Consider the following 18,883-nt stretch of genomic DNA (forward strand, 5'->3'; position numbering starts at 1 on the left):
ATATTATATTATTTTATTTATGGCGAAATCTTCCTACGAGTAAAATTTAACATTTGAAAACAAAAGTTCTCTACAGTATTGTATTATATTTTAGCAATGAAGTTTTACTAGGTTACAATACGATATTCGTAAATTTATAGTCCTTCAATATCATATAAATAAGCGTTTTAAAATAACATGTTTTGAAGCTAATTAAATCTTTTTTAAACGAAATAATGTTAATTTTTATTAATATACTATAATGTTATTAGTTGACAGTTTTCATTTTGTACTGACTGCTATACAGCAGAATAAGCACAAAATAACTGTATGTACTTTTAAGAATAAGACAACAAGTTCTATTCGTATTCATAAGGAAAAATGATAACAAATCTGAATACAGTTTGTTGGATAATTACTGTAATAATATTGTGGAATCACAACGCTCATAAAATTAAAAAACAACAGAATTTGTTTGAACAATTAGTTGAAGCGGTCTCATTGGTTGTTCAAACAAAAACATGACCCTTTGTCCTTTCACTTTGTTTGCTCAACTATAAACATTCCATACGGTTTCAATAAACAGAGAGACCATGCAATGGAAACTATTACGTGTAAGCAATTAAGGGTGGTCATCAACATTACCCGTTGTTGTTCATGCACACTCAAATGCTTTAGTTTGCTTTTCTTCTTTTTTAGTTGAAAACATGTCACGTAGCTACATGTTATGTTTTACATATGCAATGGTAAAGATATACTCTTTTTGTGCAATATCCATAACAGTGTTCCAATTATAAATTGAGGTTCTTATATTTTAAAATATTTGTTAGTTTTACATTAACGGCCAGGTAGTTATATTTTATGAATATCATTCGTTCTCCTGCAAAAGGTTCGAAAAGTCTTGGAAGTCTTGGAGAACGACGTCTTGGAGTGTTGTTCGTTTGTACTTATGCAGAAGCTTAGGTTGTAATATAAGTTAAGTTGTAATACTGTATACACCACTTTGTGCCGTATATCACTATTGTAGTTTTAAGAGTTTGTCTGTATTGTACTTCTTAAAATAGGATTGTAAAATTTTAGGTTCTCAAAAACATCCTCGTACCTTCCAAGCTACATAGCGACTATAGAAGTTTGTGAACTGTGGTTGTATTCTAGTTAGTGTAAACTGAAAGTGACAATATAGATACCTACTGTTACCACATGTAGAAAGTCCAGAAGGTGTATGAGATCCAGTGCCATACAGTGTGGCAGATGAAAACAACACCTCGGAAATTATGGAGTTCTTTTCTATTTCCAGTGTAATTTCCTCATTTTTGAACCTACAGAATTTCGTAACTGGAATAAAAATTTGTCTTCTCTTATGTCCTACACAAGTATTTGCGTACGGTTATTTTTTATATCCATTATATGTTTAAATAACTACGCCACATTTTTAGTCTCCGTTGTAGTTTTATTATTACTCAAATCTCATCTACCTTTATTCTAGACTATTTGTTAATAAAAAAAAAACTAGCCGTTATGCATGGCTTCGCACTTACTTTTTTATAATAAATTTCCTTAGCCTATTTAGTTAAAGCACTATTATGATGGTCCCCTTGGATATTTTTCAAACGTAAGTAGGCATACGATCAGTTAGGTGTTGTCTCAGTATTTATGGTTAGACGATCAGATATTGAGGAACTAACTCTTATATCTAGTTTTGCGCGTATACGACCATTGCTTGCTCGAGTGAACTTTATTTTCGATGCCACAGTTGAGTTTGCCTTGTCTGGACAAAGAACATGTATCTATAGGTTTGAAAAACCTATTTCGAATAAAATAGAACTGCTCATTTCCAGTTCCAGTGACCTAATTCCGGTCTTTAATTTTCAGTTCCATCGTTAGGTTTACTTGGTTGTCCCAATGAAGGATATGTATGTACCTACTTAGGTCTTAGTGTCCTAACACTGACTACAGTTCAAACGTGTCTGCTTCCTGGCGTTTTAATTCACTTCTAGTTTACGTACACTGCCACATTTGAGTGTAGACACAAGATATTTGCAGTGTCATAGTTGAATTTGTCTTAACGATAAAGAAAAGATACATGCATATTCAGGAATGACAATCCACTTCACTCAAAAAAATATATACTCCCGTTATAAGGTGTTAATCCTTACGAATGTTATGTTACATTTCAGTAATAATTTATGATCAGTTTAGAATTGTGTGTCTTGTTTTTTTGGATCTAAGTCTGGGAAAGAATTGGCTTGCTAACGCATGTAAAATTCCCACATCACAATGTCAGGGTCTAGACTTTCTATAAGTTATATACTTGAACAGAAACATGCATAGTTATCGCCGTAAATACTATCATTCAAATAGTGTTTAAATTATTTAAACAAATAGTGTGCTGTCATGAAAAATATTTACACAAAACGTTGTATTACATTTAACAGGATCTTTTCAATTAATATTACATAACTTTAGACAGCAAGGTGGGATGTTTTTCTACCCTACAGGCTTGAAGGCCGTAGTACGAAGGGACTTTAAACATACAAATCGGCCTATATTCATACCAGGAACCCTAAGTATGTCATTAAAATCGGTTAAATAGTTAAAGGATGAAAGCAAAACAATAACAATTTCAAATTTATAATATTAATAATATGTAATAGTCTGTGCATGTAGAGTATATAATCTTAAAGCATACTTAATACACCTATATCAGGCCAAAAGCAGCAATAAATGACTTTCACACCCTAACTACAGGACTATTTTATAAGGACTTTAAAGGTAAAGTAGTTTTCTGCGTTTAAAATTAACGTTTTCGTTGCTCCTTCTAATTTGTTTCTTCTGCTGCTTTGTATTTAAAATCGTTGAACCCATATTATTTATATTGATATTACTATGGTATTAATAATTGGCTTAATGCCGGTATCACCCTCCTTCTTACCAGTACTGGTACCTACACAATCTGTGGAAAGCCATAAAAACGAAGGACACAATAGAATACTTTTCTATAAAGAATGTTAAAATCGCATTCTCAAATCAATTAATATCATAAAACCCAGGTACAGTAAACATATTTTACTTCGTTCATAGGGTTCAATGGTTGAGTGTTTTGAAAGTTAGAGCCCTTGTCACAAGGCCTACTGACAGTTTGATTACTCTCCCTTGGCAAATCAGATCAAATATCCAACAAATTTTAGAAGGTTAACAACCAAATGACATGGATCCAGAACTTAGAAACATTCATTTTTAATTTATTTAATTTTTAAACTGTATAAATTTCTCTCTACAATTCCCACATGATGCAGATTCCATCATATATTAACTCATGTAATGTAAAAAACCTTTATCATCTTGCGCTAGTAATATAAAACTGACTATAAAACAGATAATTGGCATGTGTCCAGTGTAAATATCATTTTCAAATATTCAATGTAACACATTATCGTAAGGAGGAAAATAATGGGTAAATTCATATATTTTGGGAAAAATACGAAATTTGCATCGTACTTAACACAAAATAGTAATATCTCATGTCTATTTTTCAATTAGACCGAAACAATATCCTGTGTCACACAACCTTATATAAAGAGAATAATGAATTATTCATAAACTTTGTAGAATATTCAAACATAATATATTAGTAAAATAGGATAAGATAAGGTTTCAAAGCAGTCGCGTAGTATTTAAAGTTATCTACTATTAACAATATAACAAATGTAATAAAAATGAAAATCATGCCCTAAACGCAGCCTGCCCTTATGGGCACTAAATCATCAAGGTCTAAACTCTCTGGAAATATACATACACCTTCACTTTTACACTTTCTCCAGTATGAAAATATTAAATAAATACATATATGAGTTTTAAGACATTTTGAGAAATGTCCTTTGTATTTTGAATTTCAAACTTTGATTTGTAATAATTGTGAATTTAAAAATTTGTAAAAGTGAGTTGTAAACAAATTTAATGTACGTATTGATTTGTACCTCACAATTCAGTACTTAATTCAATATTATAAATTTATTATATTTGCATTGTTAAAATATTCAAGAATTATCAAAAATATAAGCCACTGTGAATATTTTTATTTAATTTCATTTAATCGCTTTTCTAATGAAGCCCTTTTTATCCATTTCTGTAAGTGATGTTAAGCACACAGGCATAAGATATTCAAATAAGAGAATTAAATACTTTATTACAAAGATTAACTGTAAATTTTATCAAATATTAACATGGTCAATACTATAATTCAGATATCAAAGACAACGTTACTATAAATGTTACTACAAATATAAAAACTGTTACACAATTTATTTTGGGTGTCTTCTTGCAGAAATAATGTTCACATTTCTCAGAATTTATATATTCTTTTTCGGGGGAAAGACAAAATCAGCTATGTCACAAAAAACCACGACCAGAGTAAATTAACAAGGCTATAAATATATACTTTTAACATATTTTCACGATCGTGGCAACAAGAAAAACTATAGGCGTCAGAAATTTAATACACTCCTACCAGATATCACGTGCAAAGCCTACGAAACAGGTTATATAACTAATGAATATGAATTACTATGACATAGTGGGAAATCTAAATGACAACTGCAGTTTTGTAGTAAGATATTTGTATTAGAAAATGTTTGATATACATATTGTAAAACGTTTACGTAGCAAACAAACGTGGAATAATGAAAGTTATGGACTAAAAACCAAACAACTTAAACCTGACTTACTATCGAAGGTCACTATCATTTATATTTTGGGTAACAATACAAACACATTATTTCTGATATAACGTATAACGAGAAAACATTATAAAAATAGATTAATTTTTTTATATCGGATATATACTTGTATAGTACTACCAGGCAAAGTGATTAATATTTATATATATATATATATATATATATATATATATATATATTATATATATATATATATATATATATATATATAATATATATATATATATATAATCAACAAATGATTCTTAAGGATATTGTTTATCCTGCAACACTTTCTCCAGTATGAAAATATGAAATAAACACCTAAAAACAAAAATTAATTAGAAACAAGCCACTGTGGGATTATTTTTTTCGTATTTTTTTAATGGACAGCAGTTTGAGTCAAAATTTAAAGAAAATACACATTAAGAAGTGGATTGGAATACGAAGAAATCAAAATGCGTCCATTTAGGAGAAAAAGCTATAATGGTACACCTTCTCTTTTAAAACAATTTTGTAACTTTTTGGGTAACAAATTTTATGTATATATTATATATAAATATATTCTTTATGTATATATATATATATATATATATATATATATATATATATATATAATCTAAAAAAAATTCATTTAAATATAGGTTAGACAAGTTTTGTTTACCCCATTGCCGCAGTATATTTTATAATTATTGTATTTATATAATTAGTATACTACGAGTGGGTAGTAATGCATAAGAGAATAACTGAGAAAATTAAAGGTGTGATTTACTTTTATAACAAAATGTTGCCTGTTGAACAATTTTTATGTTACAAAACGAAAAACACGATATAAAAAAGTTGAGTACTTTTTATAAAGATTCCAATGGTAACATTTTCGAAGAAATCAGTCACCACATATGCGAGCACAATAACTTTATAGATACAAGCCGGGAGCAACATAGTTCATTTGAAAGGTATAACCTTTTTTGTATCAGTTGCAAAAATATTGAAAGATACTCAATATTTACAACTTTATATATTAATTCCAACGGTAATTTTCTCAACGAAATCCTTCAACGCATAAGCAAGCACGACCAATTTATATTTATGCTTGCAGAATCTGGGAGCATAAAATACCTGACACCTCTCAACTGTGACTTGTTTAGGACTTGGAATTTTACATGCAACCTTCTACACCATGGTGTGGCCTATTCCTACTGTTTAAAAATGGGTACTAATAATATATATTTTGTTACTTAATAACTGTATTTATAACCTAGTTTACTCAATTATATTTGTATGATATAGCATAGATCAGACTAAGGTTATTCATCTTTATTGGAAGATTTATCAAGATCGATTTATTTGAACATTAATTTAATCGAAATTACCTTTTAGAAAAAGAAGTAAAGTTACATTATTCCATATAAATTAATTGACTTGGGCCTTAGAATCTCTGCCATCTTTCATTGAATAGGTAAAATATTTTTTTTTATTACAAAATTATATTTCATCGTAGTTTCGTTAAAGGTTTGTACGTTATTGAATTGTCATGGTAAAATTCTATTACAAAAATAATTTTACGTAACAAGAATAAATTTTAGAAACTGAAATCACACACTAATGAAGGATTGATATTGTTTATTTACGATCTTATACACGAGGATAAATCAGTGCACCAACATGAATCAGTATGGTTTACATGAAAGACGAAATCTAATTTGTTATCAAGCTTTGGATTCAAACTGAAATGGGATAGGGGAATCTAATTTACAATCATGCAAGACTTACATGATTTGTTTTAGAAATTGAGTAATTCTTTACTTTTTCAATACGGTAAAAGTAATATTAAAATTAAAATATCAGTTTCCTGATTCTCTAAATTACTTTTAAATAGAGTTAAAATACTTGTAAAAAACCAGAATCTCTCGCTAATTAGTAGCGAATTGCTCTTTACATGACTTATTTGTGAATTGTTGGGTTGAGTACATTTAAATATATTCTTTAATTATGACACTATTTAGTAAAATACTGGTTCAAAATACTATTATAAATCCTTACGAAAGTAAAAGTACTTCGATAGCTATCTACGGCCTATGTCTATTACAACTTACTCAGAAATAAATGGTACCACAATAGGGGACGATAATTTAGATCTAATGGTACAGATAGCCGAGTTCTGTTTACCAACAAGAGCTAATAAGTGTTTCTGTACCAACAGACTAAGACAATATATTTAACGAATAATACGTTTTGATAGTCAATCAACTATAATGAAAAAACTCTTCTTTATCCGATACTTACAAATATTTGAAGAATAAATTTTTAAGAAATGTCAAAGGTAATTTAAAAAAGTATACGTTGTAACTCTCCTTTGTTGAACAATTCGTTTGTATGTCCGTATATTATTTTCCTGTTTTTGTTTCTGTCCTGCCAACGGATATAATGCTTTCCTGATTGTGTGCAGAGCTTGAAAGAAAACAGAGAAAGTAAAAGCACTGAATTACTAAAGACGTTCTGCGGCCTCCCGACCGTTTTTCTTTGCTAGTTATAAATGATATCATTCACATTAGGTAGTAACGTTAAACCTATTCCTCGAGTCGCCTCTTATACGCTTCCAATAAACTTATACTTTCACGTATATTTTCACTGGTAAAATATAATTTTAGCAGTGAGTTTCATTTAATCAAATAATAAATATTGTTTCTTGTAATTCAAGATATATGTTAGTACAGTAGATATTTTTATTTTGAACATTGGATATTTTATGGCATTTAGTGACTGCGCGATTACTGTACAACATATTCAGTCACAATGTTACATATATTATTAATTTAATTTGTGTTAAAACCTACAATTGTATAACGTAAATATTCTTTATATAATATTAATATTCATACAAATTAAATATGTATTTATATAAAGATTTAAATTCAATATATACCAATTAAAACAGAAAAAGCTAACTTAATGATATTTTACCTAATGTAGTATATCTTAAGTATATAATATAATATATTTCAGTAAGGTTCAAACTTTAATATTATTGGTGCTACTATTTCAAACATAAAAAATTCTTTATGATTGTATTACAATAATTATCTTATTAGAATCTATAAATGATAAATTTGTTTATCGTAAAGATAATACTTAAAAAAACAAAGAATAATTTTGTATCCAATTAAAACATAATTAATTTTTAACAACTAACAAGGGTGCGTACTGGTGACTTTTCATACATTGACTAAAGACACATTGAGAAATACGTAATAGTATTCACATTTAATACGGTGACTGTTTCAGTTTTCCAATTGAAAAAGTAAGATTTTATAAGCGTCAATCTTTGAAGTTAAGTCGTAGAAATGACTTTACATCCAGAACTCCGCCTCTTGAATAAAACCATTTTTCATTTCATATTTGCTCCCGTGGAAGGAGCTTAAATTCCCACTCTCTTATTACAAAGTGAAGTAATGGTTGTCAGTATAGAAGAAACTCATGTGTTTGGAATAGAATTATTAATTGGTTCATATATTGTTCACTGTCACTTATCAGGTGGAATAAAATCATATATATATATATATATATATATATATATATAATATATATATATATATATTAAACAAATTACTTGATATGCAGAGGCTTGAACCTGGATCTCCCAATTGCCGGGTGAGTGCGCTACGACTGCACCACAGAGACTTTACTTAAAAAGAAAAATGTTTAAAGGGATTTTGTGGAACTTGCTGATCTCTCAACAAAAAACCACCATACCAACATATGATTGAAAGACCAAATAACTGTTATGCCACTATTATTTAAATTAATTAAAGTTGTATTATTGGTAACAACTAAATTTATTTCTGTAAACATTTAATCTAATATGTACTTGTTCCGCCGGTACTCGAACCCAACTCCCACACTTACCGGGTGAGAGCGCAGCCACTACACTACAGAACTGTTACTTTCTATGATTGAATTATTTTGTATTTGGCCGTTTCTTTCATATATTTTAACACGAGTATGTGTAAGAAGCCCAAACTAACTTTCACTGGAAAACCAAATTCATTTCATAAAACTTTTATCAACATTAATTAAATTTTTTATTAGTGACAATACCCTAATTTAATTTGAATAAGTATTAAATCATTCATAGTAATTGATCCGCCTAGACACGAAACAGGCTTTCTTAAATGCCTGGAGAGTGCGCTACTTTTACACAAATCAACCAATAATTTTTACATTTACATTAATTTATACTATTTTAAGTTCTTTACGATGGCCACCAAAGACGGGAATCTTATCAAAATATATAACAAAATCAGTCTAGTTGCTTAGTTTTAAGTATTTTTGCCACAATTGTACTGAATGAAATCTCTAAATAGAGATTTTAGATATTCACCCTTGAGTTTATTGAAGCAAAATATACAAGTAACAATGACTGATGTCCAGATTAAATTTTATCAATTTCAATTTTTAATTTTTTAAATATATTGGGTATTAGTATGTTGTACTCTTAGACATAACATTCCGCTGTTTACTTCTTCTTCTATTGCATGGGTGGGTATTATACACATAATAGTATAATGCAATTATATTACGCAATATGATGTCTGATAATCAAACCACCGCAATATGGTGATATAAATTATTAAACAAACAATATGATACAATGATTTGAAGGAGATGCTGTCATTAGTATCCAGACTTAACGTTTTCCAGGTTATCCCACAACAGCGCTAGTTGATGGATAATTTTTATAATACTGAAAAGAGGTTTAATACCTAAAGTTAGGAAGGTACTTTAAAAGTAATATTATAAAACCCGGACATATACTACCCTAACATAAACAAAGAATAATGACTTGGTTAACGCTTTGTAACAAATACAGGGTAAAACGTTTGCTAAATACGTGGTGAACCATTAAGCCTTTAAATAAAAAAATAAATATACCTACGAAGACATGTTATAAATATGAATGTTGTTTTCTACCTATATGTAAATAGATTTAATATTTTTTTGGTTTAAAAAAGTTAAATCTTAAAGTTTTAATGTAGAGTTATTATTAAGTAATATAACGTGATAGTATAGAATATTATTCTTTCTAATAATGTGGCTGTTCAAAATATATTCCTCTTTTCATTTCCTATTATAGGAATTTTTAAAAACTCATTTGACACAACAATATTTTTCATAATATATACATTATTTGTAATATCTATAAACTGTGTAGTATAAGATTTTTATACCATACAATTGATCAAAGTGATTTGCATATTTAAGGTTGTTATAATCAAATTTACTTATTTACGAATAATTTCGAAATTAAACCAGAACTATACACTTAATGATAAAATTTTCCAGTGGTTCAGGATCATATGTAATGGAATAGTGAAAAAGGAACAGGGACGTTTTAAACGAAGAACATGTGAGTAGAGATTTTATTACCAACATTATTATGCAGTTGTAGATTAATATAATATGCAAATTTTAATAAATGAAATAATATTTATTATTATTAAATACAAAGGACTTCGTAGGAAACGCTGCTTTTAGTAACAACCCACAAGTGTTTCGAGTCTTTTCCACATAGCAGCACAAGTCGACTCACAGTTGTTGCAATAGACAGTAGAGATATCCCTACACTCGATAGATACATTTAACATAATTAATTGCGTCAATGGAATAAACGGTGGGTTTAATTTTAACCTTAAATATAATAATTATGTAGATATATGAACCATTATTCAAGTAAGAGAGTTTAAATTATATATACTAGTTCTGGATGGATTTTATTCGTTTAGCTCTAAAATCTGTATACATTTATTTGTATATCGTTGCCAAATCCTTTCAGTCATAGTTTAATTTATTTCATTGTTAGTATAACGTGTTTTGTCTTTCAGCTACAGTAATACCTGGCCTTTTTATAACTACCATGTCACTATAAAAAATTACGTTCTACTTAAAAAACTCAGTCATTGGATGTTTCTTTTTTTCAGGACAACAATACAAACTTATAATTTAAGAACTCTTGGTCCCAAAGTATTTATATAATATGTAAATTAATCTAACAAAATATTCAGATAAATACCCTAGTTCATGTTATAGTGAAATTTATGTTCTGAATCAATGGGGGGCGTAAAAGACATAAGAGGGGCATAAGAGAGTTCGATTTTCAAAATAATTATGCTCTTGAACGAATAACATACCCTTAACAATTATACGTAAATATTGCTATTTTATTACATAATTCCTCTACCAACCTACTACAACATGAAAAGTGGAACAAAAAGTACTGAAAAGTAGTCAGAGATAACGTTTCCTTGTAACAAATCCCATAGTTGCTAGGGAACATTTTGCTCTTTACATTAATATTTAGGTCTCTTCTCAGATATGGTATGTAAATAATATGTTTTAACGTAAATATCAATTATTGACATATAACTTGTCCTTACTGTTACAAATTTTTAATAATATAACACTTATATAAACATTTTAAAAACTATATAAAGTATTCAGTAACTTATACTTAGGGAAGAGAAAGTTGCATATAGATTATGTGCAACATTGTATAACCTATTTAACATTTATCAAACAATAGGGTTAATTCTATAGTGTGTGGTTACCACTATGATTAAGAAATTTTGAACTTTTCAACAAATACTAAACATGTGATAGTAACTGATACGTGAAAACCAAGCCCTATCAATTACAGAACTTCGAAAGAGTAAGGAAATCATACGTTTAGAGTAACATTTAGGATGAGTACTTAAGATTAATTTAGTGATGATATCTCTGTGAAACCTAGTACGACGCCTTATAGGAGAATTAAGTTATAGAATATTGTTTCACTTTTTATTTACAATCAATAGGTTTAAATAATTGATTTTGCATTTTATGTATGATAATAAAATATTATTTATAACTCCATGGTAATAAATATATGTTCATTAGAATAAAAATAAAATGAATACACTAAACAGTATAATACTCGAACTTTGTCATATTGCGTCCAAATAGCAAAATATAAACTGTTTAGCTTTCGTTATAAATAAATAATCGGAATATTACCACCCATATTGACTTCATTCATATCATTATTGCTGTTTCACGAGTTTATAAAAGTTTACAATTAATATGGAATGTGTGATTAGAAAGATTTGTTGTATTCATTAAAATTCTACAAATACAATAAATAAATGCATTTTATAAAAAGTTAAGTATGTTCAAAACACAATGCACTCTCATAATATGAAGAGAGCAAGTGTGATCTTGAAAAATCTAGCAAGGCGTAGAAATTTTACGTGGTAGGTAATAGCTAATAAAATATAAAAGTACAAACAGGCTTTTGCCATATCAGGCATTATTCGAATATTTTAACAATCTTCAGATCTGAGAAAAGTAGAGCGTTTCTACTGTAGACCTAAATAAAAGGTTGCAGTTCTTCACACCGAGGTCCTTGACAGGCTTTCCTGAAATATAACGCACAAAATTTTAAAATATATAGTTCATTTCATGCTCGAGATGTCTTTAAAACACATATACAAAAAGAACAATCGTATAAAGCAGATGTTGATTTAAAGATTATTATAATAAATTATAAATCATTATTATAATTGCTTCAGTCCAGATTAACCAGTATGCGTTCTAGCAATAGCACAGCTATTTAACAGTCAGTACTCATATACACCTATAAGTATAAGCATTATAACTAAATAAGCTATGAATAGTTTATTTTTGTTATGAAGAAGATAACTGTTATTAGGATATCATAATTGTATTAAACGTACACAATTCTTTATAGAATGTTGTTTTACCACACAATATGGGTTGGATTGCGTATATACCATTACAAAATATAATTTATATAGTAATACTTCAATGGTAAGTATTTTTAAGATAACTATTAAGATAAGCGTATCATGCCTGGATGGTGCTGCTGGCTGGCGGCGCAATATGGAACATTTTGAAACCACATATAATCGCAGAACACTCGATGCGGGACAAATTAATTCTATAATTACTTCTTCCGTATGCACTTTAGTTATTGTAAAGATTAGTAAGGGATGTCTAGATACTTAAATGCTTATACATTAATTAGTATTTCAATACTTTATTACTTTCTGTTTTGTTTTTTGGGTTAATATATTGTGTAGCAGCACTATTTACGTACAGAAAGTATTAATGCCTAAATATAATAAATATTTTTATAAATAAGATAGCGTTGTTTTATTTTAGAGTGAAATGGACCAATACATTTTTCTAAAATATATCTACATCTACATTAATATATCCTGTTACTTGTGTTCTGATTCTGTATAAAGGGAAGGGTAGAAAGCTTTTTGAAAATAAGATCAATAAACATTTAAAAATAAAGATTTAAAACTTTTTTATTATAGGTTTAATTTTTTTACTGTAGTCTAAGAAAGAAAGAATCGTTGAATGATGTTTATATCCTCCGGTTTTCCGACAGAGTAAAGCTGTCTTACACAAAGCTTAGGAAAACAACCTATATCCAGTATCTTGTGTGAAAAATCAACAGCTTTTAAGGTGAATTTTATAACATTTTCTTTGAATTCAGTCTCATAATACTTTTCTAGAAGATGAAGTTTAATATTTTATTAAGTTTATACATTAATAAATGTAATTGCGTCTTTGCACAAATCTATCAAAAAATTCAATATATATATATATATATATATATATATATATATATATATATATATATATATATAGTCTCTTAAGCAGTTCAAAAGAAAACTACAATTATCTTGTACAATATTTCGTTGTATTAACAACTTTTTCAAGTACACAATAATAACACAGAATAAAATAAACAAACAAAGGAAGAAACACCTGATAATAAACATTCTAAATGTAAATACAATTTTGACATGTACAACAAGGTTTGATTAGTTGTTTTTAATTTAACAATAATAACATAATATAATATAATATAATTTTGAATTTAGGTAAATTTGTATCACAATCTAATTATTCAAGTGGAAAACAATAATTTAGCGAATGTTAAGTCCATATGGTTGTTTTGATTTTAATATAAGTTGGTGTGCCAATTCAGTATTCCTTAAATTTAAATCATTTCGAGAGCTGTTTTCACAAGGAGTAATTTTGCTTATAGCTTTGAGTTTGTAACAATCCTCAAAGCTTTTGTTATGGTGAATAGCGTGTAAGGCTACTGGTTTTTTGTCGTCTTTGTGATTTATAGAAAAACGGTGACCGGTCATTCTTACCCGCAAAGAATTAGAGGTTTGCCCAATGTAGTCCTTGGGACAAAACCTACAGGTTAGCTGGTAAATTGAATTGTTGGAGGTACAGTCCAATTTACCAGCTATTGGATAAGTTTTTTTAGTTACACTACTTTGGAATTGATCGGTCTTATATAATGGATACATATCAAAGGTTTACGTAGTGTAAAGAACACTAGAAACTTTTTGATAGATTTATATATTGGATATATATCAAAGGTTTATGTAGCGTAAAGAACACTTGAAACCTTTTGATAGATTTGTGCAAAGACGCAATTACATTTATTAATGTATAAACTTAATCAAATATTAAACTTTATCTTCAAAAACATTAATGTGAGACAGAATTCAAAGAAAATGTTATAAAATCCACCTTAAAAGCTGTAGATTTTTCACACAAGATATTGGATATATATATATATATATATATATATATATATATATATATATATATAAGTAGATAGTAATATGGGGTTCCTGGCGCACTTTCGGAGCCGACCGAAAAGCAATGTAAAATACTGTTCAATGTACCATAAAGGAAGCTGAGAAATAACACAGCAAATCTCAATGAAAAATTAACCGAATCTACAGTCGTTCGTCTCCAAAAGCGATCGGTACATTACTATCTACTCTGTGGATTGAAAAATTAACCGAATCTGAGCTTCTACTTTCTTAAGCTGTGCTTTGTAAAATGTTGTCAAATCTGCTACGAATAAAGGATTTATCTTAATAAAATTTAATCAATTTAAAACATTTTTACTAAAAACATACTTTAATAAAAAACTTTTCTACTAAATAGTCACCAAACAACATGAACTCACCAAAGTCTCTACAATTTCTAGCATTAAAACAGTGCAACAAAGATGAATTCAGTGAATTGCCGGTTTATTCTCAACAACAGTTGATACCGTCTTTAAATGAAACAGAATTAAAAGAACTTGTAGAGTCTTTTGCAGAAAGAACGAAAACTGCACACGTGTACACACAAAAAACGAAAAAAATAAGGGATTACATATTTAATATAATTACAAAAGATATTGAAAAGAAAGTAAAAAATAAACAAACAGAGAGTTTTCATCGTTTTTTTATGACATTTTTCCCATATTATACGTTCTTTCAAGATAATCAAGACTTAATTGATGAATTTCTTAGGAATTTTTGTGAGTATCAAGATTTATCAACACAATTCATTAAAGAGCATTATAGAATTTTTCTTATAGAATATAGCCACATTTTGTGTGAAACAAAAGGTATTACTGTAGATAATATTCCATGTGATTCCTATGAAGAAAGACACCAACTATGGTTATCAAAACAGTACTATGACGTGGGGAGGGACTGCAAGTTTTAGAGTTAAGACTTTATTCTACAAAGTTAATTGTTATAATTTCTTTATCTTTTATAGTCTTCTTTCCAGTAACAATCAAGTGTAATTTTTCATTTTTGTTTAATTCTTTAATCTTTTTCTCATCCAAAACAGTCAAAAATCTGTTCGGCAAGTGTACTTTACAATCTTCCAACTCGGCAATTATTGTAAACCCGAATTTATCTTTTATTTTCTCCAAATTCAAGATTCTATGTTTCTTCCTTTCTTCCAATTCATTTAACTTCTTATACTCTTTAAACTTACATTCTCCAATATCATTTAACTCTTTCAAGAACTCCATTTAAATAGAAAAAATTTAAAGACGGAAAAAATGAAATTCGCTAACCTTCACTCGAGAAGTCGGGGAGAATGTGAGTAAAACCGCATTCTTTTCAAGAGGTTCTTCGTTTAATTTCTCCAAATATACTATAAAATCATCGAGGATTTCTGGTTCAAAATCATAAACAAATTCAACATCCAGATAATGAAAAAATACAGGTAATATCTTTTCATAATAAACGTGTGTATCGATACCTACAAACCTAATGTATTCTTTGAAAAGGAAAATAATTTTGTCAATGGTTCCAAGAGATAAGTAAAAATTTTTATTCTGTTTTCTAAATTCTGTAACAAATTTTGTTTGCTTCTTGTCTCCATATTGCAATTTTGTAAGCAGGTTATTCAAATGTGTTAATGTATTTCGAAATTTCTTAGGTTTAGGTCTTTCTAACAAAATTAAATTACAACCTCTACAAACTAAATATCTTTTATCAATAATTTCTCCTCTATTAGAACACTTGTAACAGTTGGCATTATACTCTTCCATTTAAACAAAAAGATTTTTTTATAAATGGAGATTATGGAACTAAGTCTGCCGAGATATAAATTTTTCAGCGCAAATGTTTGTGTTTACATTTCTACAACAGAGATAAATAGAAATAATTTCATTCTATTGTACAACTATTTAGGATATTTTGTCTATGATTACAAAGATTATTCCGGAAGAAATCGAGATTTTTCATCAACGAAAGAGTATATTTTTGAAGTTTTAGAAGGAATGAAAGAGAATAATATGAACATCATCAATTATTGTAAAAGACAAAATGAATGATTGTGTCTTTGGTGTAGTGTTGTTAGTGTGCGTGTTTGCGCTATGGGGAATCACATCACATTCAACTTCTACGGTGTCTATTGTTTAGAGACTTGGCCCTGCACTGCTACTGTCCAACCAAGTTAATGGCTAGGAGCTGTAATTCGGGTCTTAGACTCTGGAATTTTTTTGTTCCCAAGTCTCAATTTTCTTTGGTAACTACTGTGTAGAAGTTGATGGAGAGATACAATTAGGGAATTTGTGTCGGGTGTTTTGTAAGTGTAATGTTGTATTAATGAACGATGTGAATGATGAATGTAATGAACGAATTAAGGAAGAGAAGGAATTAAGGAATGAAGTGGAAAGGTGAGGAAGCAAATGGCGCGCCAACCACAGTTGTCATTACTCGGCTTGTTCTATAGTCATTACACTATGGCCACTCGTGTAAAGACTTGTCCCCAACCACTGAACGACAACCATGTCTTCCTCAATAAAAAGCGCGCCTGAAGCTCTGGGATTTGAACCCAGAACCTCAGGCTTTGAAGGCAAGCGTCTTACCAACTGAGCTACGGAGAGTCTCGAAAGATATAAGCTATATCTCTGCTATATAAGTTGTTCAATTAGGATTGCTAGTTTACAAGTTTATTAATAATTTTATATTTCAAAAACCACTCAACCGATTTTAATGAAATTTGGTACACATATAGTAAATACTTAACTCTTTCGACTTAACTTATCCATAAGGGTGAAATCATCCCCTATTTCTTAATATTCATAAAAAAATAAAAAAAATTATCAGAAAAATCTAAAACTTCAAAAACAAGCGAGTTCAACTTAAAATTTCATGAAAATAACAAAATTTTCAAAAACTACCCCAATCATCCCTTATCTTAAAACTCTTATATCTCGAGAACTATTGGAGCTTTTTTGCTGAAATTTGGTATATAGGATCAGTAAATATTAAAGTATTTTTTAAAATCATAACTTCCGGTCCAACCCTTAAGATGACCTTGGAATAGTTTTTTGTTAATATCATCCCCATTTTTTAAGATATTCTTTTGAAATTAAAAATGAATACTTATATCAATGTCTTTAACAATTCTGTAAAGTTTTACAATTATCCGATGAATAATAGTGAAAATAACGTGATTTTTACTGAATTTCTCTAATATCGTTCTTAATCACATCATAGGCTAAAAATTTCTCAGAGACAACAACAACATAACAAATCGCGTTTGTAACAGCTTTTTGAAAATCCATATTGATAATTATATCGTTCTTTGAACCAGAAATATTTGTCAAACTCTTTGTTGTATCAATGACATAAATAGGTCTATTCGCTAAAAATTCTTTAGGATTGTAATACATTTCCTTATTATTACAGTAAACTTTCTTAAAATCTTGATACATCTGATACATGATTCTGAAAAGACCTCCGGAAATGTTTAAATTTTGTAATTCATCTGGATAATAAGAACCGTTCAATTTTACTCTGATATTTTTTACATCCAAACTATCAAACTTTGAAGGATTTTTTTCTTGATTATTCTGTCTATCTGTTTGAAAACCTATGATAACGAACTTGGGATTGAAGATATTTCTATAAATATTTGTGATATCGAACGAATAAGTTGTTCCGGAAATACCTTTTTGTTCAATACATTGCCAATCTAGAAAATTAAACATAATGTTTTGACTTTTTGTAATTTCATCAATCAACCTAATTTTACTCGTGGTTTTATAATCAATCATTGGAACTCTAATAAAAAAATCTGTAATTGTTATTTTTCCATCAACAGGCATAACATTTCCAGTTGCAGTCTTCAGAATCACATCATCGTCTTCTGCTCTTATAAAACTTAGATAAAATCCTCCTTTATAGATCGGAATAGTAACATTTTCAAAAAATCCTAATCCAAAATGAGATAAATTTCCAGCTGCTTCAAAAACACCAAATTTAAAATCTGATTCAAAGCCATTAGAAGTTTGAGAAATAACATCACTTTTTGAATACGAAATAGTTCCTTTAATTGTGCTTAATTGGCCACAGTTTTCGACTTCTTCTATCAATTTATTGTGTTTTCTTACTTCAATCTTAGAAAATAAAAACGGTATAAAATTATCGATTAATCTTACATTATCAGTTCCAAGATATGCTTGACCATCTTGTTTTGTTAAAGTTCCAGAAATATAAAACTGGAAGTTAGACGAGCAAAAGTTATCTCCAAAATCAATATTAAACTCAGTTCTTTTATTCGGTTCATTCAAATGTTGTTTACTAATTGGATAGAAATTTTTAAACTCCGCCCTTTCAATATCACTAGTATATTTTCTGTAGTCCGCCATTTAATAAGAGAAAATTTAGAAATTTTAAACATCGTGTATCATTTTTTCATCGATCTAATGTACGTTTTTATAAGAAAAGATATAAATTTTAGTAAAATAATTAAAAAGATTAGAGTCATTTTTAATGATCTACTTCGTCATA

This window comes from Homalodisca vitripennis, chromosome 2, assembly GCF_021130785.1.
Source record: "Homalodisca vitripennis isolate AUS2020 chromosome 2, UT_GWSS_2.1, whole genome shotgun sequence".
NCBI lineage: Eukaryota > Metazoa > Arthropoda > Insecta > Hemiptera > Cicadellidae > Homalodisca > Homalodisca vitripennis.